Source organism: Oncorhynchus mykiss, chromosome 17, assembly GCF_057628025.1.
Source record: "Oncorhynchus mykiss isolate SJ-2025 chromosome 17, ASM5762802v1, whole genome shotgun sequence".
Lineage (NCBI taxonomy): Eukaryota > Metazoa > Chordata > Actinopteri > Salmoniformes > Salmonidae > Oncorhynchus > Oncorhynchus mykiss.
The window spans coordinates 23,432,287-23,457,364 of record NC_143038.1 but is presented as its reverse complement, the minus strand read 5'-3'; the positions used below and the strand labels follow the sequence as shown (position 1 = coordinate 23,457,364).

Below are 25,078 nucleotides of genomic sequence, written 5' to 3'. Positions count from 1 at the left end.
TGTACAATTGTGTAAGCTTGCCTTACAATGCAGCTAAAGTAACATAGCTAGCTAGCTACTTATTGTATAGTGGAGGATAAAAATAACTGTACGCCTATGGATGTGTAGCTAGCTACAGTATGTAGCCTATCTGTGTATGGGCCCTAAAACGTTTGGTATGAATATTAGTTCAGAACCTATGAACCTCAACTATCACAGTTGTTGTATCAACTTCAAGTCTAAATGGCATTAATGAAGCCTATGGATTGAGTAGAATATAATAACTTTATTGTGCCAAGGATCCTATAAATCCTATATACATGTACTGTAGTTATTACCACGCATGAGTTCCCCACACTGTTGCCGGTACATTGAATATATTCACTGATCATGTACTCTTCCTTGGCAAATAAAGGTGTGGTTCAGGTATGAATCTCTGTGAGACATTCTTTTTCAGTCATATCAAACTCCATTATTTGAATGATACCGTGTCTGCATATATGCATTACAATTATACACTTCAACAGTGTTTACCACTCCTGCTCCTGGGACATCAATGATTACACATTGTAACTACGCAACAGACTAGAAACATGATTGATTTGTAATTCATATATACAGAAGAAGAAAAAAAGATGCATATCTAACTCCCTTCACCTGAGGACACAGGATAGTATTTCAATGAGACACTTCATTTCAGGCCTCCCGGGTGTCGCAGTGGTTAAGGGCGCTGTACTGCAGCGCCAGCTGTGCCACCAGAGGGGTTCGCGCCCAGGCTCTGTCATAACCGGGAGGTCCGTGGGGCGACACACAATTGGCATAGCGTCATCCGGGTTCGGGAGGGCTTGGCCGGTAGAGATATCCTTGTCTCATCACGCACCAGCGACTCCTGTGGCGGGCCGGGCGCAGTGCGCGCTAACTAAGGTTGCCAGGTGCACGGTGTAGCCTCCGACACATTGGTGCGGCTGGCTTCCGGGTTGGATGTGCGCTGTGTTAAGAAGCAGTGCGGCTAGGTTGGGTTGTGTATCGGAGGACGCATGACTTTCAACCTTCGTCTCTCCTGAGCCCGTACGGGAGTTGTAGCGATGAGACAAGATAGTAGCTACTACAACAATTGGATACCACAAAATTTGGTGAGAAAAAGGGGGTAAAATTCAACAACAAAAAAACACACAAAAAAATAGATACTTAATTTCAACCAGTGGAGAATGTGAAATGCTTTATTGAAAGAAGTTCATTATCCAGGTGTTAATAATTATGATAATTTAATTTTATAAATACAAGTTCAATCTGTACTTCAACGCACAATTGGTGTGCATTATAAAACGAGGAAGAAAGACGAGGTGGGGAGAGGTATAGAAGACAGAAAGGAAAACAGGTAAGAACAGAGGCAGACCGCATATGATTAATTAATTACAGTGCCCCTTTAATATTCTCTCAGTTCATCACAATTACAGTTCTCTAGTGGTGTCTCCTAACCAGCCTTGGGCCCCCAGTTGGCCCGAAGGTTATCTTAAGAGCGGGTGAGGTGACGATGACGGACTGGCTTCCTCTCTCACATCAAAACATACCTGCAGACGAGAGAGCATGATTAAGCCTTGTTTTTTTATTCTAACAGGGTCAGTCATCTTAAAATCAGGATGTGAAATGCAAAACTGACCATGGATCATTAACTCTGGGACTACTACATCTGTCTGTATTTTAATGTAAAGCATCTCTTTAATAATACTTCCTGTTGACCCGACCAAGTGACATCTCACCTATGATCATGCTGTGCCCTCTGTCAGCCAGTTGATATAACCTAGAGGATTTAGGTGAGAAGGGGGAGAGGGATGAAGGGAAGAAGAGAGACAGTTATTCTGTGTGGGCTCACCTGGTGTCCACACTAAGTGGCTACAGAATACTTTTTGCTGAAAAACAGACACACAAGGACAAACAATCAAAGATAATGTCAATGGAAGATACTGTATGTGACGCTGAAACATTTAAATATAGAGGGCTATGTGTCTCACCACTTGGTTATTGCAAGGCTAACCCCCAGGGAAATCATGACTTGGCAGCAACATAGTCCAGTGAAAATGGCTGTGTTTATGTGGTATAAATCTGAAAATTAGCAGCTTACATCTTAAGGGTTTTTAAATTAATGCATGCGAGACAGGTTCCATGTACAACAAGACAGGCAGAGATGGAGAAAACACAGAACAGTTTAATTACCTCTGGTTATGGACACTTTTGCCAGCAATAAAGCTTCCATGGCCTGTTCCTCGGACAGTGAACATCTGGCAATATCTAAATTTTCGACCCCTTGGTCAGCTCGCTCTCTGAAAGTAAAGCAAACAGATTATTTTTTAGTATACATAAAAACAATAACTGAGATATGACCGTTCAATCTAAAGCAGCAGATGTTATTTTTAGTATACGTCAATACAGCCCAGTGCTGCTTACCTGAGATGCCATCTTCGCAGGTGTCCGCTTTGACTTCCTTTGTGACGGAAAAAAGTTGCTTTCAGAACAATTATTTTGATTGAAAATAAAAAAGGTTTTGCTCTTGACAAAAAAGAGACAAATGTACCTCCATAGCATATAACAACTTGCCTGTGATTAACCACACCTTCATACAAACGTGCTACTATATGCAGAATTCTTGACGCACAACCGAAGATGCTGCCATTCCTGCCAGCACGCCCACAAGCGAGCCACTCAGGAGCAGAAAGATGACGCGTGGAAGAGGGAAAGGAATGAGATGGGAAGAGCAATTTGTTGCAAGTTGGGGAGGAGGGCTAATAGCTGAACAATAGATAATTCAACCTTGACTTAAGAATAGTCTGTTAGTTGAGCTAGGTGTGAAAACCCCTCCTATCACAGACCAGATTTGCCCTAACGACCCAGGGGTAGCTTGCTACTCAATGTAATAAAGTAAGGACTATTCAAATAAGTTACCTTACACGTTATGTTGGCTGACAATTTGTTAGCAACTCTGTCCTTACAAACCACATAGCATATCATTACAGCTACTGTTAGGTAGCTAGCTACCTAACAGTAGTTATACATCAAACTTGCCAGTATATTAACTATTGGCTAACTAACTACCCAACGTTTAATGACTTGATCATTCTCATCATTCTTAGCTTAGCTAAATGGTATAGTCGTTGTGCTTTTTAATGGACATTCGGGTGCTTTCGTAAATTTGCTCTGGCTATCTATAGGCTCGACAATTGAACGAGTCAAGTCACCCAAGGCTGAAAAACAGCTTAAGAAAGTTGGCTAAACTGGAACACTAGCGCGAGCCCATAGCAAATTGATGGATTCGAACGGTCACATATCCTGTTTTGACTACAGTGATGCTAAGATTTCCATAAAAAATATCCCTTTTTTATTTACCACTACAATCTGTAATCGATGACAAACAAGCTCGCTGCCCCAGACTTACATAATTACAAAGAGGAGATTCTCCTGATTTGCTTCCGTCCCTCTCCTCGCCCCTACCTGGGCTCGAACCAGGGACGCTCTGCACACATAGACAACAGCCACCCTCAAAGCATCATTACCCATCGCTACACAAAAGATCGATGACCCTTGCAGAGCAAAGGGAACAACTACTTCCAGGTCTAAGAGCAATTGATGTCACCGATTGAAACGCTATTAGTGCACACCCCGCTAACCCGCTAACTATTTCACACCGGTTACACCAGACTTGAAAGAAGAAAAAAAATCTAAATATACACATTGCGAGATATTTGCGAAATAGACAGACCTGCCTATATTTTCCCCATAGTAAAAAATGGGAAGCCCGCAGAGTTCCAACATTATTTTTGTTGTTTACATTTTAACTATAAAACAAAGTGAGCAGGTCTCATTGCCAACAATAGCGAAGCAAGCATTGTGACGTTGAACAATAAGCTGGGAATACAACGTTCGGAAAGCGATTTGGTGCCACGGTGCTCAATAGAACTCATAGGAGCTGGCAGGGTGAAAAATGCACTAAAATAAGGCTTGTTTGTTTGTGATTACTTCAAAAATGACAGCAAGCAGCTGGGAACTATGGTCATATTATGAAACTGGGCTCCACGATGGATGCAATTAACTAGTTTTTAAATCAGAAAATAATGTGAAAAATTGTGTGTTCAGCCTACTATCTACACGGATTCCAGAGGACTCTCGTCAGTGTACTAGAGCGCAGAATAATTGCTTACGAGTGCTCAACACCTGTTTAGTATGGTCGGTGTCAGTAAATGTCGGGGAAAAAAGCGTGAATAAATTATTTCCAGCAGCACATTTACAGTCACCAACGCTTTGGTTAACACAAAAACTGCCTTACCAGTTCTGCTAGGATGAGTAAAATGGTCAGAGTGGTCTCATTTGTGTCTGGAAGTAGCTAGCCAACATTAGCTGGGGTGCTTGACTGTGGTTCAAGTCCAGAACGCTCAAATCAACCCTACTTCTCTGTCCAGAGAGTGAAAAGGTCTGAATTTACAAACATACAATTTCTATGAATGGAAACACCATAATATGAATCAAATTAACTTATCGAAATTTCTTAAAATCAATCCCATATTACAAAAAAGCTTTTAAAATTCTCTTGTAATGCCAATATGGAATACTATCAAATGCTTCTCAAAGATGCCCTCTGGTGGTCAAACTAGCAATAACTTGCAGTAACAGAAGAAATGGACACATGGATAGCTGGGTGGCCTTAGATTTTCACATGCGCGAGCAGCTTGGAGCAGACCTTTTCTCTCTCTCTCCTATTGAAAAAGCTACCGTCCAGTTGAAATATTATTGATTATTTATTGTAAAAACAACCGGAGAATTGATTATGAAAAATGTTTGACATGTTTGACAACCGTTTAGTATTGGATGTTCTTATAGGCACTTTAGTATTGCCAGAGTAACAGTATAGCTTCCGTCCCTCTCCTCGCTCCTCCCTGGGCTCGAACCAGCAACACAACGACAACAGCCACCATCGAAGCAGCGTTACCCATGCAGAGAAAGGGGAACAACTACTCGAAGGCTCAGAGCGAGTGAAGTTTGAAACTCTATTAGCGTGCGCTAACTAGCTATCCATTTCACTTCGGTTACTCCAGCCTCATCTCAGGAATTGATAAACAACGCAATGCTTGACACACAACGAAGAGCTGCTGGCAAATAGCGCGAAAGTGCTGTTTGAATGAATGTTTACGCGCCTGCTTCTGCCTACCACCGCTCAGTCAGATACTTTTTTGCTCAGTCAGATTATATGCAACGCAGGACAAGCTAGATAATGTCTAGTAATATCATCAACCATGTGTAGTTAACTAGTGATTATGATTGCTTGTTTTTTAGAAGATAAGTTTAATGCTAGCTAGCAACTTACCTTGGCTTACTGCATTTGCGTAACAGGCAGTCAGTCTCCTTGTGGAGTGCAACGAGAGAGAGGCAGGCCGTCATTGCGTTGGACTAGTTAACTGTACGGTTGCAAGATTGGATCCCCGAGCTGACAAGGTGAAAATCTGTCATTCTGCCCCTGAACGAGGCAGTTACCCACCGTTCCTAGGCCGTCATTGAAAATAAGAATGTGTTCTTAACTGACTTGCCTAGTTAAATTTAAAAAAAAATATATATATATATATTATAATAATAATAATAATAATATTAATAATAAATATATTATTATTTATTGATTTTTTTAAACGGCAAATCGGTGCCCTAAAATACAGATTTCCGATCGTTCGGTCGACCTCTACTCTGACCTCTACTCTGAACTGGTTTTGACCTTTTGCCTGTCACGACCACTCTCTTGCCTACCCCTTTTGGATCATTGATAAATATCAAAAGACTCAAACCATCTGCCTCCCGTGTCTGCATCTGTGTCTCGCCTTGTGCCCTTGTAATTATGGTTTCTGTCAGCTGAAAGTTAATGGCAAGAAAAAAAAGCATGTGGAAGCCTATGGAATTACCTGGATTTCTACATAAATTGGTCATCAAATTCGATCTGATCTTCATCTAAGTCACAACAATAGACACTGTGCTTAAACTAATAACAAACTATTATTTTTTTGTCTATATTGAAAACATAATTTAAACATTCACAGTGTAGGTTGGGAAAAGTATGTGAACCCCTAGGCTGATGAGTTCCCCAAAAGCTAATTGGAGTCCAAACAATGAGACGAGATTGGAGATATTGGTTAGGGCTACCTTGCCCTATAAAATACACTCACAAAATTGAGTTTTCTATTCACAAGAAGCATTGTCTGATGTGAACCATGCCTCGAACAAAAGAGATCTCAGAAAACCTAAGATTAAGAATTGTTGACTTGCATAAAGCTGGAAACAGTTACAAAAGTATCTAAAAGCCTTGGCGTATATCAGTCCACAGTAAGAAAATGTGTCTATAAATGGAGAAAGTTCAGCACTGTTGCTACTCTCCCTAGGAGTGGCCATCCTGCAAAGATGACTGCAAGAGCACAGCGCAGAATTCTCAATTAGGTTAAGAAGAATTATATTAAGAAGAATTATAGAGCGTCAGCTAAAGACTTACAGAAATCTCTGGAACATGCTAACATCTCTGTTGACGAGTCTACGATACGTAAAACACTAAACAAGAATGGTGTTCATGGGAGGACACCCCGGAAGAAGCTGTCCAAAAAAAAAAAACATTGCTGCACGTCTGAAGTTTGCAAAAGAGCACCTGGATGTTCCACAGCACTACTGGCAAAATATGTGGACAGATGAAACTACAGTCGAGTTGTTTGGAACACACAACACTGTGTGGTGAGAAGTAAAAGGCACAGCACACCAACATCAAAACCTCATCCCAACTGTAAAGTATGGTGGAGGGAGCATCATAGTTTGGGGGGGCTTTGCTGCCTCAGGGCCTGGACAGCTTGCTATCGTCGACGGAAAAATTAATTCCCAAATGTATCAAGACATTTAGCAGGAGAACGTTTGGCTGTCTGTCCGCCAATTGAAGCTCAGAAGTTGGGTGATGCAAACAGACAACAAACCAAAACAGAAGTAAATCAACAGAATGGCTTCAACAGAATAAAATACCCCCTTCTGGAGTGGCCCAGTCAGAGTCCTGACCTCAACCCGATTGAGATGCTGTGGCATGAACTGGAGAATAGGTCACACCAGACATCCTAAGAAGATTGTTGAACTGAAACAGTTTTGTTAAGAGGAATGGTCCAAAATGCTTCCTGACAGTTGTGCAGGTCTGATCCGCAACTACAGAAAACATTTGGTTGAGGTTATTGCTGCCAAAGGAGGATCAACCAGTGATTCAATCCAAGGGTTCATATACTTTTTCCACCCTGCACTGTGAATGTCTACACGGTATGTTCAATAAAGACACGAAAACAAATAATTGTTTGAGTTATTAGTTTTAAGCAGACTGTGTTTGTCTATTGTGACCTAGATGAAGATCAGATGAAATTTGATGACCAATTTATGCAGAAATCCAGGTATTTCCAAAGGTTTTACATGCTTTTTATTGCCACTGTATACCTGAGAGATCATTTGCCTCATGCAATGTGACACATCCTTTGTATAGAGTTGATCAGGCTATTGATTGTGGCCTGCTCTCGCGAAGCAGCAACCTCAGCTGTTACTTTCAGCTACTCATACAGGCAACCAGCTAACTAGTCACCGAAATTCAGATTAAAGTAATTAGTGTTTTAGGTCATGGTGTCGTCACGTTTGCTAGGTACAGATATTCATAGGCCTCGGTTTCCCATTATTTGACAGCTTAGCTGTTGTGTTAGGGTAGATGCCTGCGCAGTGGAGCTCATATGCTATTGAGTTGCAATGATAATTGTTTGCATAGCCAGCTAACAAGTTGCTAGCAATTAATTTGGAAACTGTCGCAGCTTTGTAACTAATCAGCAAACATTGGCAAACTCTGTACTTTGTCAGGCAACAAAACGAGAGTTGAGTGTAGGCAAAATTGTGCTTCGCTTACAACGCTGTCACTTGTTTATCCAACTCCCTCCTTACAAAATACAACCAGCTAACTATGCCCATCAAAATAGATTAATAATTATTCTAAACCTTTTAGCTAAATTGCGGTGTCATCTTTGTAATATTTTACTTTCAACATCCTAAATAAATAAACAATAGTTGATGTGTTGAACCTGTAAACCATTGTGCCACATACTTTGACTTCTTACGATCTATGAAAAGTCATCTGACAATGAGTCAGTGTGTACCTTATACAGCCTTTATGGTTATAATCTAACCCATCTATGATCATATTCACAAATGTATTTTTGTGTACTCTATTCTGTCTGATTATCCATCAGTCTGACATGCACACCATGAACTGAGAAACAATCTGGCCACTAAGGACATCATAAATGATTGATTGAAAGTGCTGTATAGCATCATGATAATATTGTTTATTGCGCGTAAGAGTACCCCCCCAAAACCATTCTTCCTGAGGTCAACACAAAACATAATACAGAAGATTGATAGACAAGAACAGCAAGGACAGAACTACATAAATAAATAAAAAATGACAGCCTACATATCATAACATGCACAAAATAGGTCAGTGAAAGCAAGGGAAGCGATGTCGCGAGTCAGGGCTCAGCAGCAAAAGGCAAGGAGGAAGAGGATTTAGAGATGATTGGAGGGATAGAGATGTGGAGTTAGGAGGGGGGGAGGAGTGGAGGAAGAGGAGAGAAGAAGGAGAGGAACATGGAGCTGTGGAGGAAGAGGAGTAAACAGAGGGAGAGGAAGAAGCCAAGGGAGAAGAGGAAGGAGGGGAAGAGGGAGAGCACACCCGAGAGGGGAGTCTCCGTGCCCTGTCTCACCATTCACCCTTGTACCACACAGCCTTGGCCAGTGTCAGGCATTGTGTCAGGCCTAGTCTGTACTAAAACTTACTGAGAGAGGTTATCTACATTTTGAAATAGTCTGAATAGTTAGCATTTTTACATTCTTACTTACGTAACAATCACTGTCAATCAAATAGTACTTCAAAACCAGAACAAAGTCTGAATATGGTCCTCTGGTCACATTTTGGATTATTTTGTCAATATTTATGCAAATAATATTTAAGTATAATATCATTATACTTCGTACATTTTGAGTGAGTCATTTAGTCAAATTTCCTACAATTTAAATCCTCTAGGGATTCTTGTTGTGTTGAGTGTTAATTGTTCTTTGACGGTACATAAAACATGAAAACAACAATAGAATTCATTCAAAGTGCTATAGCTACACATTTAAAGTGAAACACACGTTGGTCCTTCGAGTATACCAAACTACCTATCATACAGCCTGATTTCAGTTGGAATAAAAATTTAGCTCTTTAAAACTAAGTTATCTTGTAAATGTTATTTGTTTTCTTAGCCATGGCTGTGTTTGAAATGTGACAACATTTGCGTCATCTTCAAAATGTTCACTAATCTACAGTAGCATTCTAACGGGGTCTAGAGGGTTAAATCATTTTCAAAATCAGCTACACTCAGCCTGGTCCAGGCCAATTGATGAAAGCCTCTGAGTAAGTAATGAGTGATCCACAGTGTCAAAGAATCTAAGTTTTACAAAGGATTCTAAAATTATTGCTAGGCAAGAGAGTTTAGAAAATGGGGTGATAATTATTTAGGTCAAATGGGTCACCACCTTTGTGAAGGGGGAGCATATGGGTCCCCTTCCAGACCCTGGGGATATGGCACAGCCCAAACCCTGTACGCGACTTGGAAAACAGTGGTGGCATTTTGTGCTATTTGAAATAACAGTACCGGACAAGCATAGCACAGCGGGCTATCCAATTCAATTGGGGTAACAGTAACAGAGCTAAACAGTGGAACTGAACTTTATGGTCATAATATTATTACTGACAATACCTCTGGGAATATGGCTATATGTAGAAGTACGATGATAACTCAAATAGTGAGAATGGGAGGAGTTACTGGAGCATGGGTTGGGCTGCTTGAGTCAATGTCTTATAAGAACCTTTTCGATGTTGGCTGAAACTTTTTAGGGACTGGGGCATCTCCCAAAAGTGGTAAGAATTGTCAATGTACTCAAGATCTATATATCTAATATTAAGATGACTTATTACATACAACAAAGGTGGCATCTATACCAACAATGGGATTTGCATAGGCTTTTAGGGAACTCAGATTTCTGTAAGCACAAAATGGCCACCGTGCTTCACCCATGTTGGTGTTGCATGAACATGGTGGACAAGATACCAACAAAGACTAAATGGGCACAAGAGTAACTGGTCACTGACTAAACCAAGGTCAATGGGTTTCTCCACCTCTTTGCTACCTGCTCACTCCCAGAGTGCAACGCTATGATTATTACAAGACCCTGGCACTCCACTCCTCTAACGACTTAGCTCAGTGAGCTGCTCCACAATTTATTTTTGGCTAAATTGAATCACTTCATGCATTTTAAAAATGTCTCACAAAGACCACTACTAGGATTGTGCAACAGGCACATTTAAAAGCACCCAGATTTCATTGAATGTCCTTTTCTGCCATTATACCGCAATGCTGTAGAAAGGTCATGTTGAAATTGGGTTATTTGAGAACACAAAGTTGCAAAAGCAACTGATAAAACATTATTCGGGCTGACATTCAAACTGGGTTGCGGTAGGCCAACTAAGGCACAATTATGCAGTCGGTAAAACTAATTGTTTTGTAGAGCCCGAATGATGGAGTAAAACGGGAGAGCGCATCTCAGCTTGGGCGGCAAAAACTGGTTCCACATTACACTTTTTGGAATATATTCATGTTGATTAAGGTTAAGGCAAGATTTATTTGACAGATGGAGCAATTTATTAAGTCAGAGTGCGCGTAAACACTTGAGTTGTCAGCATTAAGCCTGGTATCACAAAGCAAACAATTAATTATCCAGCCCTGGCGACACTTTCCTCTGAGGGAGAACCTGATAAAAACGTCACCTCCCGAAAATACAATCATTCTCCATTAAGACACCTGCATTCACAACACAGTAATATTGACACCGTGTTCAGGTTGGCTTCATCTTAATAATGGAGTTCCTTGCATATGCTTTGAATGCATTCTTCACCTATTCTTTCAGCAGGTGATAGTTTGTCTGGAAGTCCCCTGTCTGTTCAGCGATCCACTTCAGCACGTTAGCTGGCTAGGGTCTCTATTGTGGGCCTAAAATGTGTTTGGGAGCTATTAGCATAGCGACGACCAAAATGATGTGCTCGTTAGGCGGGAAATTGGCTGTTAAGAGCAACGCTGGGGCGCAGTGAAGTTAAGGGAGGCAGGTGACAACGTGGCAATGTGAAAGGAGGTAAAGGGAGAAAAAAAATATTGGTTACAGATTCCTGAAAGTAGGCTGTATACAGTATATCAGCAACACACATTTGATGCAAATGTTTTGCCCAATACTTGATGGAAGCAGTTGTGAATTGCTCAGGAGTCTCCCAAGCAATACTGAATCTCTTGAATGACAAACTTTTAATCTATAATGTTAAATGAACTGATGACATGCTATTCAGATAAAGTATTTGTTATTGCGTTATAGTAAATGACACCCTTCGCTGACAGGGGTATAAAATAGAGCACACAACCATGCAATCTCCATAGACAAATATTGGCAGTAGAATGGCCTTACTGAAGAGCTCAGTGATTTTCAGCTTGGCACCATCAAAGGATGCCACCTTTCCAACAAGTCAGTTCGTCACATTTCTGTCCTGTTAGAGCTGCCCCGGTCAACTGTAAGTGGAAACGTCTAGGAGCAACAACGGCTCAGCCACAAAGTGATAGGCTACACAAGCTCACAGAACGGGAACGCTGAGTGCTGAAAAAAATAATCTGTCCTCGGTAGCAACACTCACTACAGAGGTCCAAACTGCCTCTGGAAACAAAGTCAGCACAAGAACTGTTTGTCGGGAGCTTCATTGAATGGATTTCTATGGCCGAGCAGCTACACACAAGCCTATAATCACCATGCGCAATGCCAAGCGTCGCCTGGAGTGGTGTAAAGCTCGCCGCCATTGGACTCTGGAGCAGTGGAAATGCGTTCTCGAGATGAATCACGAGTCACCATCTGGCAGTCCAACAGACAAATCTGGGTTTGGCGGATGCCAGGAGAACGCTACCTGCCCCAATGCATAGTACAAACTGTAAAGTATGGTAGAGGAGGAATTAACGGTCTGGGGCTGTTCTTCATGGTTCGGGCTAGGCCCCTTAGTTCCAGTGAAGGGAAATCTTAACACTACAGAATACAATGACATTCTAGGCAATTCTGTGCTTCCAACTTCATGGCAGTTTGAGAAAAGCCATTTCCTGTTTCAGCATGAAAATGCCCCCTGCTCAAAGCGAGGTCCATACAGAAGGGGTTTGTCGAGATTGGTGTGGAGGAACTCGACTTGCCTGCAAAGAGACCTGACCTCAACCCCATCGAACACCTGTGGGAGATATTGGAACTCGACTGCAAGCCAGGCCTAATCGCCCAACATCAGTGCCCGACTTCACTATTGCTCGTGGCTGAATGGAAGTACTAACATTAAGTAGAAAGGCTCTTATTGCAGCAAGATGGGGGGGGGGGGGACTATATCCATATTAATGTCCATGATTTTGGAATGAGATGTTCGACGAGCAAGTGTCCACATACAGTACTTTTGGTCATGTAGTATATTTTGTACACATGAAATAATTTACGGGTCAACCTCTAAATATCGCTCCCAGTGTTTATCAAAGCTCAGAAAGCTTGTATTCTTAATCCGTGTGAATTCTAATTGCACCTGCCTCTTTGCGAACGAGTGGAATCATGAACAGTTGTTTATTTGTTATGTTCGCCTGCGTTGCCCGGATATGACTTTTTAGTAGCACATTCACCACTCAAACGGCTAACTCTGCCCTCTCGCGGCACAGGCCAAGGGCCTGAGACGTAAAACAAGCTACCCCAGCTAAGATTTGGCACAAGTAGGCAACTAGCAACACTGCTGACAGTGAGTTTGCAAGATGCCGGACAAAAGGCAATTTTAATCAAACAAAAAAACGACTCTCGGAGAATGAGTGCACAACTAGTCAATAATCGCTTATAGACTTCTATTGCATTAACGTTGAAGGGCTGTGGCTAGTATTACTAAGCCACCTAGAAGGAAGGACTAAGTAAGACGTTCATGTTAAACAAAGCCTACCTCAGCAGGAGCAAAAATAGGCTACTAGCATGTGTTTTACTAAGTTCTCATAACTTTGCTTTACAGTGAGTAGGTTTCTGTGACAGATAGTGATGTGGCACTCAGGGGTGAGGCTGAGGCAATGATCTTTTTGGCAATGCATGCTTGATGAAGCAGAGAAAAGTTAGTACAGTTGTTCCCAAACCCATGTGGGGTGTACTGAGAAAATAATCTTATCAAACAAGTTAGGAATCTAAAAGATCTTCCCTATAGGTCTATATTAAAATGAAATAAAAATGCAAACAATACAGTTCTAAAAATGCCATAGGTTTTAGTTTAAATCGGTGGTCTTCTCATTCGCCCACTGGAGTTTATCGTTTAACCATTACCCACCTTTTTTTTACCATTACATCACTGATATTAATACAGTAATATTCAAATACTTCACGTGAATGTGATAATCTGATCATCCGTGTGCTCCATTGATGTCTGTTTGTGCGGAGCTTGATTAGTAATGCCTAGGAATACAAATTAACACTATGTAATTTCAGATAGTGAGATATCTATGTAAAGCAGGGGTGGGGAACCTTTTTGCCATCAAGGGCCATTTGGAGATTTATAAATTAATTTGGGGCACGTATTATTAAAATGTGCTATTTTCTGCTTTAAATCATGTTTTAATGTGACTTTAAATCACTGACATTGGTGTTATAGTTGATGTTTGTGTCCTTGATTATTTAGAAAAGTGTTAGTCCTATTTAAATAAATATTAGTATTGTAAATAATGTTATGATTACTTGTTCAAACTCACCTCTAATGGGATGGCTGAAACTGCTCATCTTTGACGAGGCGTTTGATGTCAGCTGGCAGTGAAGATGATGCTAATCGCAACTGGTTTTCCCAGGTTCCAGTCAGTCTTGAGCGGAATCGAGTCTTTGCAAGAGTCAGTTTGGAAAAGAAATGCTTAGACAGGCTGTAGGTCGTCCCGAGCACAGATGCAAATGTAAGTGCAGGCCTCCTCAGAACAGGAAAATGTTCAGCGCTAACGTACATTTTGCAGAACTCAAAGAGGGAGGAGGTTGTTGTACCTGGCTTTGAGCTCAATGACTTCGTGTAGTAGGCCATCCGGCCCATCAGCTGGTTCGACGTTAAACGGGGTTGCAAATATGTTCAACTCCAGTTGTTTAACGTTACTTTTCACATCCTTAAACCGCCAACCAAATGCCTTCGCGAGCTTTCCACTCGTTGGCATATTCCGACGTAATCTCAGGCTCTTATCCTTGCAGAGTAGGAAAATGCACTGTGTTACCCCTTTCCAGTTGGACTTGCCACAGCTTTAATTTCGCTTCAAACGTTTGACAGCAGATCGCTGTAAAGCTGGTTCGGCCCTTGGAGCTTGACGTTCAAGTCAGACATATTTTGGTTATGTCCACCATGAATGCCAAATCACACATCCACTGGTCATCACTCAGTTCCGCGACAGGTTCCCCCTTCATCTCCATGAATTGTTTTATTTCATCCTTCAGTCCGTAAACTGCCTCAACTGTCGCACCTCAGTGGTAAACCAGATCACCATACTCCGATTCAAGATCACTCCATAAATTAGCGGTTGTTCAGCTCTTTGCTTTTGATAAAATTGATGGTCGACACTACAGTTGCCATTACGTTGTTTGGCTTCAGGGACTCCATCTGTAGTAAGGCCACTTACATTTTTTCAAACCGTTGCTCAAATTTGCTCATAGCCGAGAAATCTCTCCAACAAGTTCTCACGTCCGGTTGTGCCATGCATGGCTTCCAAAAACAGCAATTCCTCCCTTGTCAAACTCAGCGGTAATTCCACGCACAAAAATGGCAAATTGGGCCGTTATGTTAGTCGTTTCATCACATGCCAACGAGAATCTTGACATTTCTTGCGGAGTCCTTCAAAGTTATCTTGCCAGTTATCCGCTCCGTTACGATTCTTTGAGACAAACTGACACTTTGGAACAATTCAAATGTCTGGTGCTAGCAACTCTTTTACAAATTATCCTTCCAAATGACGCTTCAGTTTCTTTGCGATAAACTCGCTCACCACAACTTACTTAACCTCGTTTGGAGGGGAAAATGTTATGCAAAGTCACTGAAGAGCAGTGACTTTATCCACACGAAGATGTCCTTGCAACTCATTCAGTTTAGCATGTTTTGAGCTGTAATGATGCTCCAAATGTGCTTTTTCCAATACTGCAAGTGCATCCCCACAAACTAGGCATACATGATGGGGGGGGGGGGGGGAATGTATATATATATATTTTTTTTTGTAGAAAAACGTCAAGCTTCTTTTTTTTTTAAATAAAATTTGTAAGTATTTATGAAATGTCTTGGGGGCCTGATCAAACCGTCTCGTAGGCCATATACGGGCCGGACGTCCCCCTGAACAGTCGCTGATGAGTCACACTGACATGTGGCATCTCACATTTCCACCCTTGCAGGGGTATAACATTACAATTGTATTGCAATGAAACAGCAGGGAGCAGGTCTCGAACCCTCAACCTTCTAGGTCCCTCAGCCGAGGTCCGGCGCACTATCGACTGTGCCGCAAAAGCATGCTCGTGCAGAAGGGTCGATTTCCACGCTTATAAACCCAGGGCTGTTACAGTATGGGTAATAGCCTTGTGTTTGTAGTTAGACTGAGGTAAATGAACCTACAGCAGCCAAGATGATAATGGCGGGGGTAATTTTTGCTGTTCTCCAAATAGCATTTTAAAGTTGTTTAATTGTATAGAAATGCAGTAAATGAGCTTCTACTGGATATAGCCCTGTTTCTAAATATGTGATTTAGGACGGTGCTACTTGGCTGTGCCAAAATAGCATCTTTGTAACAACAAAAGTGTTGATTAATCACCTGTCAGATTGAGGCAGAGAATGTCATAAAGGGGTGTAGAACAAACACTCAAAAGTCTTTCATCTCTGGTGAAGAGGAGAAATCAATGTTCGGTCTGTTACACAAGAAGAAGTTGATTGCCATGCATGTTATACAGGCCCACCTGTGGTGTGAGTCTGACTACTGTTCTGTTTTTGTTTTGTGCCCTAATATCTGATGCAATCCTCCCACATGAAAAACACTATAGTATACAATAGTTTGGCATGTAGTGTTTTGCAGACTACTGTAGTGTTTTTGTGGACTAAAGTCAGCAACAACAAAAAACTACAGTGATTAGTGTAGTATTTACAGTTTACTATAGAGTAACTATAGTAATTACTGTAGTGCTTACTATGGTGTTTTTGATATATACATTTTCTACATAGAAGGAGGAGCTTTCTCCTTGAGGAAACTTACTGAAGAAATACTAAGAGCGGAGTGGATATCTCAGTGCTTCTCTTCTGTTTCTATAACCTGTAGGGAACACCATATAATTCAAATAAAATGTTATTGGTCATATTTAGCAGATGTTATTTTGGGTGTAGCGAAATGCTTGTGTTCCTAGCGCCAACAGTGCACTAATATCTTACAATTCACAACACCACACATTAAAAATAAATGGAATTAAGAAATATATACAAAAATTAGGACAAGCAATGACAAAGTGGCATTGACTAAAATACATTAGAATATAATACAGTATATACACATATGAAATTAGTAAAGCAGTATGTAAACATTAAAGTGACCAGTGATTCATATCTATAGGGCAGAATTCTCTATGGAGCAGGTTTGAGTAACTGAGTGATAGCCGGCTAGTGATGGCTATTTAGCAGTCGGATGGCCTTGATATTGAAAAACAGGTTCGGTCTCTCAGTCCCAGCTTTGCTGCACCTGTACTGACCTCGCCTTCTGGATGGTAGCAGGGTGAACAGGCCGTGGCTCGGGAGGTGGTTGTCCTTGGCCTTCCTGTGACATCAGGTGCTGTAGGCGTCCTGGAGGGCAGGCATAGTGCACCCGGTGAGGCGTTGGGCAGACCGATTGTCAGCTGACCATACACAGGTGTTACTTATCCACCATGTAAACGCATCCCCTTTCAAACTGACAAGCTTGAGGGATTAAAAATCAATGCCTTGAGGCAGGCATGTAAGGTTTAGAGTAGGTGAGGTGGCAGTGGAGGGCTGGGCTGCTCTCTCTTTCAATGGGTGGGGTGCTGATGACTGATTGGCAGTAGCTTTATGCTGATGATCATGGCGATGACGATGGTGATATGTGTCAGGGCCATGCTGTACGTGCCTCATTCTGCACTGGGTTGCAGCTCATTCATACCCTATTAGGCTCAGCCGAGGACAGGCAACAGCCACTTTGAAGGCTGAGATTATCAGAGCGAGAGCGAGAGAGAGAGAGAGAGAGAGCGAGAGAGAGAGGTGAGTGGAGACTGACTGGGTGGGCTGTGAGTGTTTGCCTGCATGCGTGTATATGTGCCCAGTAAACTATACCTTGATCATGTGTCGTGCTTACAATATAATGATGAAGTATACTGTAGTAAATACTACAGACTACAAAAACACTACAGTAAATACTAAAGTAATGTTTAAAAAAAAACACTACAGTATTTAAATGTATATACCCATCTCCCCCCCCCCCCCCCCCCCATATCCCACAATCTACATGCCAAGTATAAACCATATGTTGTTTTCCCTACAGGTTATTTTTTTTAAATACAAATTAAAGATCAGAAACTCTGAACTGTCCATTCAGATCTCAGTCCCACCCAGCTACAGGTTATGAAAAATTCGCTGTTTGAGTATTTTGTCCAGTAGGTTTCCTCAAGGACAAAGCCTCCACTGCTATGTCAAAGATAACAAAAACTACTAAAGTAAATACTAGAGTAATGGCCGGCAAAAAATCTACCGTAAACAGTCCACAAAAACACTACAATACAGTACAGTCTGCAAAAACACTACAGTATATAGTGCAATTTCTCTTTACAGTATTGATACTATAGTAAACACTACCGTATACAACAGTCATGTCCGTAAAACAGTAAATATTACAGTAGTCACGGTAGTGTTTTTGCAGACTTTAGTGAATATTACAATAAAGTCTGCAAAACAGTATAGTAAGTACTATAGTACACGATGGTCATTTTTTATGTGGGAGTGCCTTCCCGGAGTCTGTCTGTGCTGGCTAATTCTCTAAAGTACAGAGTGGAGCTGCCAATGGTTCGACTCTACCAACATAGATACAGTTGATGGGGTGAAGCCTATCAGAAATACTCCAAAGCTCCCCTTTATTATTCAGTTTTATTTCCAGCCACCAGTGAATAAAACAAGGGGATGAATATTCAAGTCAATGGGTCATAGCTTCATTGCACACCATCAAAAGGTACTCTGTACCCCATGCCTAACACTCAAACAATGCTCATATCCAACGAAATCACAAGTGTCAGTTTCCTTCATGCAAAACAAGAAAGGAGAAAAAAAAATGGTTGGATTGGTCAATGCGTCTTCAGAATGACTCCCCTTGACAGATGAGGCACTTCAACAGCATTACAGAGCCATTTGAGGATTGAGACGATTGGCAGAAGGCACGAAGCCTACAGTTCCATGCTAGAAATGCTACTTTACCATAAGATGTGCTGAGTTACTGGATGAGGTAATGGTATTGTACCATTAGAACTCACCTCACATCCAGACAACCCCCATTGTACTCTCGTCGCCCAGATAAAGCTATGCCATGTTAATGGCAGGTAAAGTTAGGATGCTCATTATGAGAGAGACTGGCAGGGCTATATAACAAAGCGAGTTCCATCAAATCAATTGCTTGTTGGGAAAGGCAATAATGGTTATAAAATCACATAATAGTAGCTGTATTGAACTGGGTCTCGGGAGATCAACCCCAGCCGAACATAAATATTTATAGAAGAAAGAAAATGACACTAAACCCACAATGACATTCAGCGGGTCCTTCTCACATGTTTGTTCCCACACATATTATTGTACGCATGCTATCAGACCTTCACGTCCTCAAACTAGTTTAATTTAGCCATGTGCTCTGTTGAATCAGTGTCAGACTAAGGGCAACAAGATGCTCCATTCTCTTCCCTAGATTTAGGATGGCAGCCCCTGCCAGTCAGAAACGCATGCAGCCCAGAGACACACCAGCGATGTAAAAGAGAGGGGAGATTGGGGGGAATTGTCTCTCCTAACATCATTAATCAAAGAGGATCCTTGTACTGATGGGGAGATAACGATCCCGTCATCTTCATTTGCTTTCCTGTCTGCAGGACCACCTCCAAACCATCATTAAGCTCAGTGAAAACACAATGCTCTTAAGTAGAGATTAGAGAAATATAGGAACATAACTTTAAGCCAGGGTGGGGGCCTTAAAAACAGAGATAGGAACTTTGACTTGGAGTCAAGTCATTTTTTAGAGCTCAAAAAAGGTGTCTGAAAAGTTCATTCTATTGCATCTGTTGTGTGGATCTGAATCTTCTCTAGGCCTAAAGTATGTGTCAATCTTGTCATCAGTGTCATCTCACTGTCTAAGAGGACCACAATGAAAATAACCCTTTGGACTTTGTTTTTAGCCTACTACTTTAAAATGTCCATATTTTATATTATTTAACTAGGCAAGTCAGTGAACAAAATCTTATTTACGATGGGCGGCCTACCAAAATACAAAAAAAAGCCTCCAGCTAGAATGGGGTCTGGGATAGAAAAAAATATGACAAAACACACATCACAACAAGAGACATCACTACATAAGGAGATACCTAAGATAGCATGGCAGCAACACAAGATAACAACATGGTAGAAGCACAAAACATGGTACAAACATTATTGGGTACAAACAGCACAAGCAAAAGGTAGAGACAGTAATACATCACGTGAAGCAACCACAACTGTCAGTAAGAGGGTCCATGATTGAGTCTTTGAATGAAGAGATTGACATAACTGTCCAGTTTGAGTGTTTGTTGCAGCTGGTTCCAGACACTAGCTGCAGCGAACTGCAGAGGAGTGACCCAGGGATTTGTGTGTTTTGACCTTTAACAGAATGTGACTTGCAGAATGGGTGTTGTATGTGGAGGATGAGGGCTGAAGTAGGTATCTCAGATAAGGAGGAGTGAGGCCTAAGAGGGTTCTATAAATAAGCATCAACAAGTGGGTCTTGCGACTGGTTTACAGAGGAGTATAGTGATGCGTCCTATAAGGAGCATTGGTGGAAAAATGCTTAAAGAACATCTAGCCGCTCGAGAGCACCCTTACTTGACGATCTCTAAATTAGGTCTCCGTAATCTAGCATGGGTAGGATGGTAATTTGAATCAAGGTTAGTTTGGCTGCTGGGGTGAAAGAGGAGCGATTACGATAGAGGAAACCAAGTCTAGATTTAACTTTAGCCTGCAGCTTTGATATGTGCTGAGAGAAGGACAGTGTACCGTCTAGCCATACAGTGGTTGCTCCACTAAAGGTTTTGCGATTATGCTGCGGGTTGAGAGGTAATTTGTGGTTTAGTACGGTACCCTGCGTCACCACTTCATTGCTCCAGACCAGCGCAAGGGGGAGTTAAAACACTGGTTATGCTTTTGGGTTCTACTGTGTCTAATTGACAAAGAATGGGCGACATAAACCTAAATAGAAACGGATAATTGTGGACGACTTCAGTATTACTTACTAAAACTGTGGTTACACTAAGGTTATTAGTTTTACTCTTACTGTGGTACTGTTGGCCACTCCCAACCAGTACAGTGCCTGAGTGGCACACAGGTCTGAAACACTGCATAGCAGTGCAAGTTGTGTTGCTACAGATCCTGGTTCAATACCTGTGCTAGCCTTGACTGAGAGACCCATGAGATGACTGTAGTCTTTTGGTTTCTCTCCCTCTAAAAACAGAAATAAATCATTCTAAAATAACTGGCTTTATTTACAAATTAGTAACAATGTCTCACTCGATGTTCAAGAATGCCCCCCCCCTCTCGCTCATTTTACGTAATTTGAAAACAATTTTTAAAAAGTTATTTTTTTAAACAAAGCAATTATTATTATTTTGAAGTATAAAAGCCCCTTGGATATTCTCACAGATATATTATTAACCCTGTTATTAGCAGGGTAATATACACTGCTCAAAAAAATAAAGGGAACACTAAAATAACACATCCTAGATCTGAATGAATGAAATATTCTTATTAAATACTTTTTTCTTTACATAGTTGAATGTGCGGACAACAAAATCACACAAAAATTATCAATGGAAATCAAATTTATCAACCCATGGAGGGTCTGGATTTGGAGTCACACTCAAAATGAAAATGGAAAACCACACTACAGGCTGATCCAACTTTGATGTAATATCCTTAAAACAAGTCAAAATGAGGCTCCACATGCCTGTATGACCTCCCTACAACGCCTGGGCATGCTCCTGATGAGGTGGCGGATGGTCTCCTTAGGGATCTCTTCCCAGACCTGGACTAAAGCATCCGCCAACTCCTGGACAGTCTGTGGTGCAACGTGGTGTTGGTGGATGGAGCGAGACATGATGTCCCAGATGTGCTCAATTGAATTCAGGTCTGGGGAACAGGCGGGCCAGTCCATAGCATCAATGCCTTCCTCTTGCAGGAACTGCTGACACACTCCAGCCACATGAGGTCTAGCATTGTCTTGCATTAGGAGGAACCCAGGGCCAACCGCACCAGCATATGGTCTCACAAGGGGTCTGAGGATCTCATCTCGGTACCTAATGGCAGTCAGGTTACCTCTGGCGAGCACATAGAGGGCTGTGCGGCCCCCCAAAGAAATGCCACCCCACACCATGACTGACCCACCGCCAAACCGGTAATGCTGGAGGATGTTGCAGGCAGCAGAACGTTCTCCACGGCATCTCCAGACTGCCACATGTGCTCAGTGTGAACCTGCTTTCATCTGTGAAGAGCACAGGGCGCCAGTGGCGAATTTGCCAATCTTGGTGTTTTCTGGCAAATGAAAAACGTCCAGCACGGTGTTGGGCTGTAAGCACAACCCCCACCTGTGGACGTCGGGCCATCATACCAACCTCATGGAGTCTGTTTCTGACCGTTTGAGCAGACACATCCACATTTGTGGCCTGCTGGAGGTCATTTTGCAGGGCTCTGGCAGTGCTCCTCCTGCTCCTCCTTGCACAAAGGCGGAGGTAGCGGTCCTGCTGCTGGGAACTCTATCGTCAAATGTATTTAAGTATTATTAATAAATCACATCCGACCATGATTGGGAATCCCATAGGGCGGCACACAATTGGCCCAGCGGTTCTTTTTTTTTGTACTTTACAAATATACATTTTGGCCTTTATTCAGATTAAAATCTAAAAAATAATAATGAAATAACCTTAAATATTATCAAGTTGATGGCACAGTCATATAGCGGCACCTACATAAAGCTGAGTTACTCACTCATTCATGGCATTGGATCAAAATAAATAATGTACCAACATTATTACTGATAGTCTTTAATAAATTAAATGTTTGGATATCCTGACCTGGACACCATGTACAGTATTATAATAGCCCATTATGGGCTATTAGCAGGACAATATACCTTTACCAATACCTCTGTATTTTGATATTTTGTGGATGGGGCCTCCACAGTGGCGCAGCTGTACAAGTCACCGCAATGCAAAATGCGTTGCTACAGACACCCAGGCAATCGGGAGACCCATGAGGCGGTCTTTGGTTTTAATTTAGAATCCTCCAAATGCTAATTATTGGCGGAGAGACACATCAAATTGTTCTATCTACTGTAGGCCTACCGTCGGTGACATGAGTCTCACTAGTGTTGAGTAATGTGCTGTTTAAAGTGGTGTAGATCTTATTGAAAGAGCATACTGAAGTTAGAAGCAATAGGATTTGAAGCATTAGCCAACAACTATTTTAGCACCTTGATAAAACAAGGAGATTTTTTATTTTGTCTGAATCTCCATTTGGGTATTGGTTAGACTAAAATGGTGTAGGAACGTTATGCTCTTAGTAACCTTCATTTGACTTGGCAAGTCAGTTACGAACACATTTTTATTTACAAGGACAGCCTACTCCTTCCTCCTCAGGGAAATGAACCCCAGTTTCCTGCGTGCCAACATGACTTTAGCTAAAATACCCCAGCACTGTAGCCTACTCCCAACCTTCACATTGTACAGTGCCATATTTTCTGTTGCATCCTAACGGAAACCCAGGGGGTTTTTCATATTTCTTGGAATAGAAACACCATAATATTAATCAAATTAATTAAGCTAAATTTCAACAACAACAAAAAATCTGTCCCATATACTATGTTCTTACAAAAAAGAATGTACATTTTCTAGTACAGCCACTATTGAAGGCTATCAAATGCTTCTCAAAGATGCCCTCTGTTGTCAAACTAGCACTAACTAACATTAATGGTACCAGTGGTTGGCACTTAAATAACGTGCCATAGAATTCTGCGGCACCACGCAAGCTGTGCTGCAGTACACTGCAACTTTTAAAGGAAGAACCTCTGTACTCCCAGTACTTGTATGAGGTGACTACTAATTGAGGGTTTAGAGCTTGAGGTAACCACACCGGTGGGGAGAGGGGCATTCTTCTTACCAAACCACATGACCTTTGTTTTGGAGGTGTTCAGAACAAGGTTAAGGGCAGAGAAAGCTTGTTGGACACCAAGAAAGCTTTGTTGTAGAGCATTTAACACAAAATCTAGGGCCAGCTGAGTTTAAGACTATCATCTGCATATAAAATGGATGAGAGAGCTTCCTATTGCCTGAGCTATGTGGTTAATGTAGATGGAGTAGGGTACTCCCTTGGTGATAGGCAGTGGCTGAGACAGCAGATTCTGACTTTATACACTGCACTCTTTGAGGTAGTTAGCAAACCAGGTTAAAGACCCCTCAGAGACACCAATACTCCTTAGCCGGCCCACAAAAATTAATTTGTCTATCGTATCAAAAGCTTTGGCCAAGTCAATACAAATAGCAGGACAACATTGCTTAGAATCAAGGGCAATGGTGACCTCATTTAGGACTTAAGGTTGCAGTGACACCTCGATAGCCTGAGCGGTAACCAGATTGCATACCAGAGAGAATACTACAGACATTAAGAAAGCCAGTCAGTTGATTGACACACTTGATAAACAGGGCAAAATAGAAATGTTCCTATAACAGTTAGGATCAGCTTGATCTCTCACTTTAAATAACTCCAGCCCAAATGAATGGAAAACAAATGCATCATCCTAAAAACTGGCACCCTTTGATTTTTAACTATAAGCCCCATTGTCCATATCACAGGCATGGCATGAAGTGCACTTGACATGGTTATCATTTACTGGACATTCGAAGCAACGAAAATAAAACTGATAACAATACATAACAGGACACGGGCACATTTGCGCAGGTCAGAAATAGAGGTCGACCGATTAATCGAAATGGCCGATTAATTAGGGCCGATTTCAAGTTTTCATAACAGTCGGTAATCGTTATTTTTGGACACCGATTATGGCCGATTACATTGCACTCCACGAGGAGACTGCGTGGCAGGCTGACTACCTGTTATGCGAGTGCAGCAAGGAGCCAAGGTAAGGTACTAGCTAGCATTAAACGCATCTTATAAAAAACAATCAATCTAAACAATCACTAGTTAACTACACATGGTTGATGATATTACTAGTTTATCTAGCTTGTCCTGCGTTGTATATAATCGATGCGGTGCTGGTTAATTTATCATTGAATCACAGCCTACTTCGCCAAACTGCTGATTTAACAAGCGCATTCCCGAAAAAAAAAAGTACTGACGTTGCACCAATGTGTACCTAACCATGAACATCAACACCTTTCTTAAAATCAATACACAAGTATATATTGTTAAACCTGCATATTAAGTTAAGGCCTACTCAGTGCCTCATTGCTTGACATCGTGGGAAATTCAAAAGAAAAACAGCCAAGACCTCAGAAAATAAATTGTAGACCTCCACAAGTCAGGTTCATCCTTGGGAGCAATTTCCAAACGCCTGAAGGGACCAGGTTCATCTGTATAAACAATAATACGCAAGTATAAACACCATGTGACCACGCAGCCGTCATACCGCTCAGGAAAGAGACGCGTTCTGTCTCC

At 41.6% G+C, this 25,078-nt stretch overlaps 1 protein-coding gene and 1 long non-coding RNA gene across 25 annotated transcripts in view; both read right to left on the bottom strand.

The window, feature by feature from the left end:
* The window catches only part of ptprt (protein tyrosine phosphatase receptor type T), a 415,067-nt gene that overhangs the window by 371,080 nt on the left and 18,909 nt on the right, over positions 1-25,078 (bottom strand). The window lies entirely within an intron of this gene.
* Positions 1,182-2,304, bottom strand: LOC149975872 (uncharacterized). Its single transcript, XR_016487823.1, has 3 exons — positions 2,194-2,304; positions 1,740-1,780; positions 1,182-1,550 (listed from the first exon to the last, which is right to left on the bottom strand). It is a non-coding gene; the product is annotated as an uncharacterized LOC149975872 (long non-coding RNA).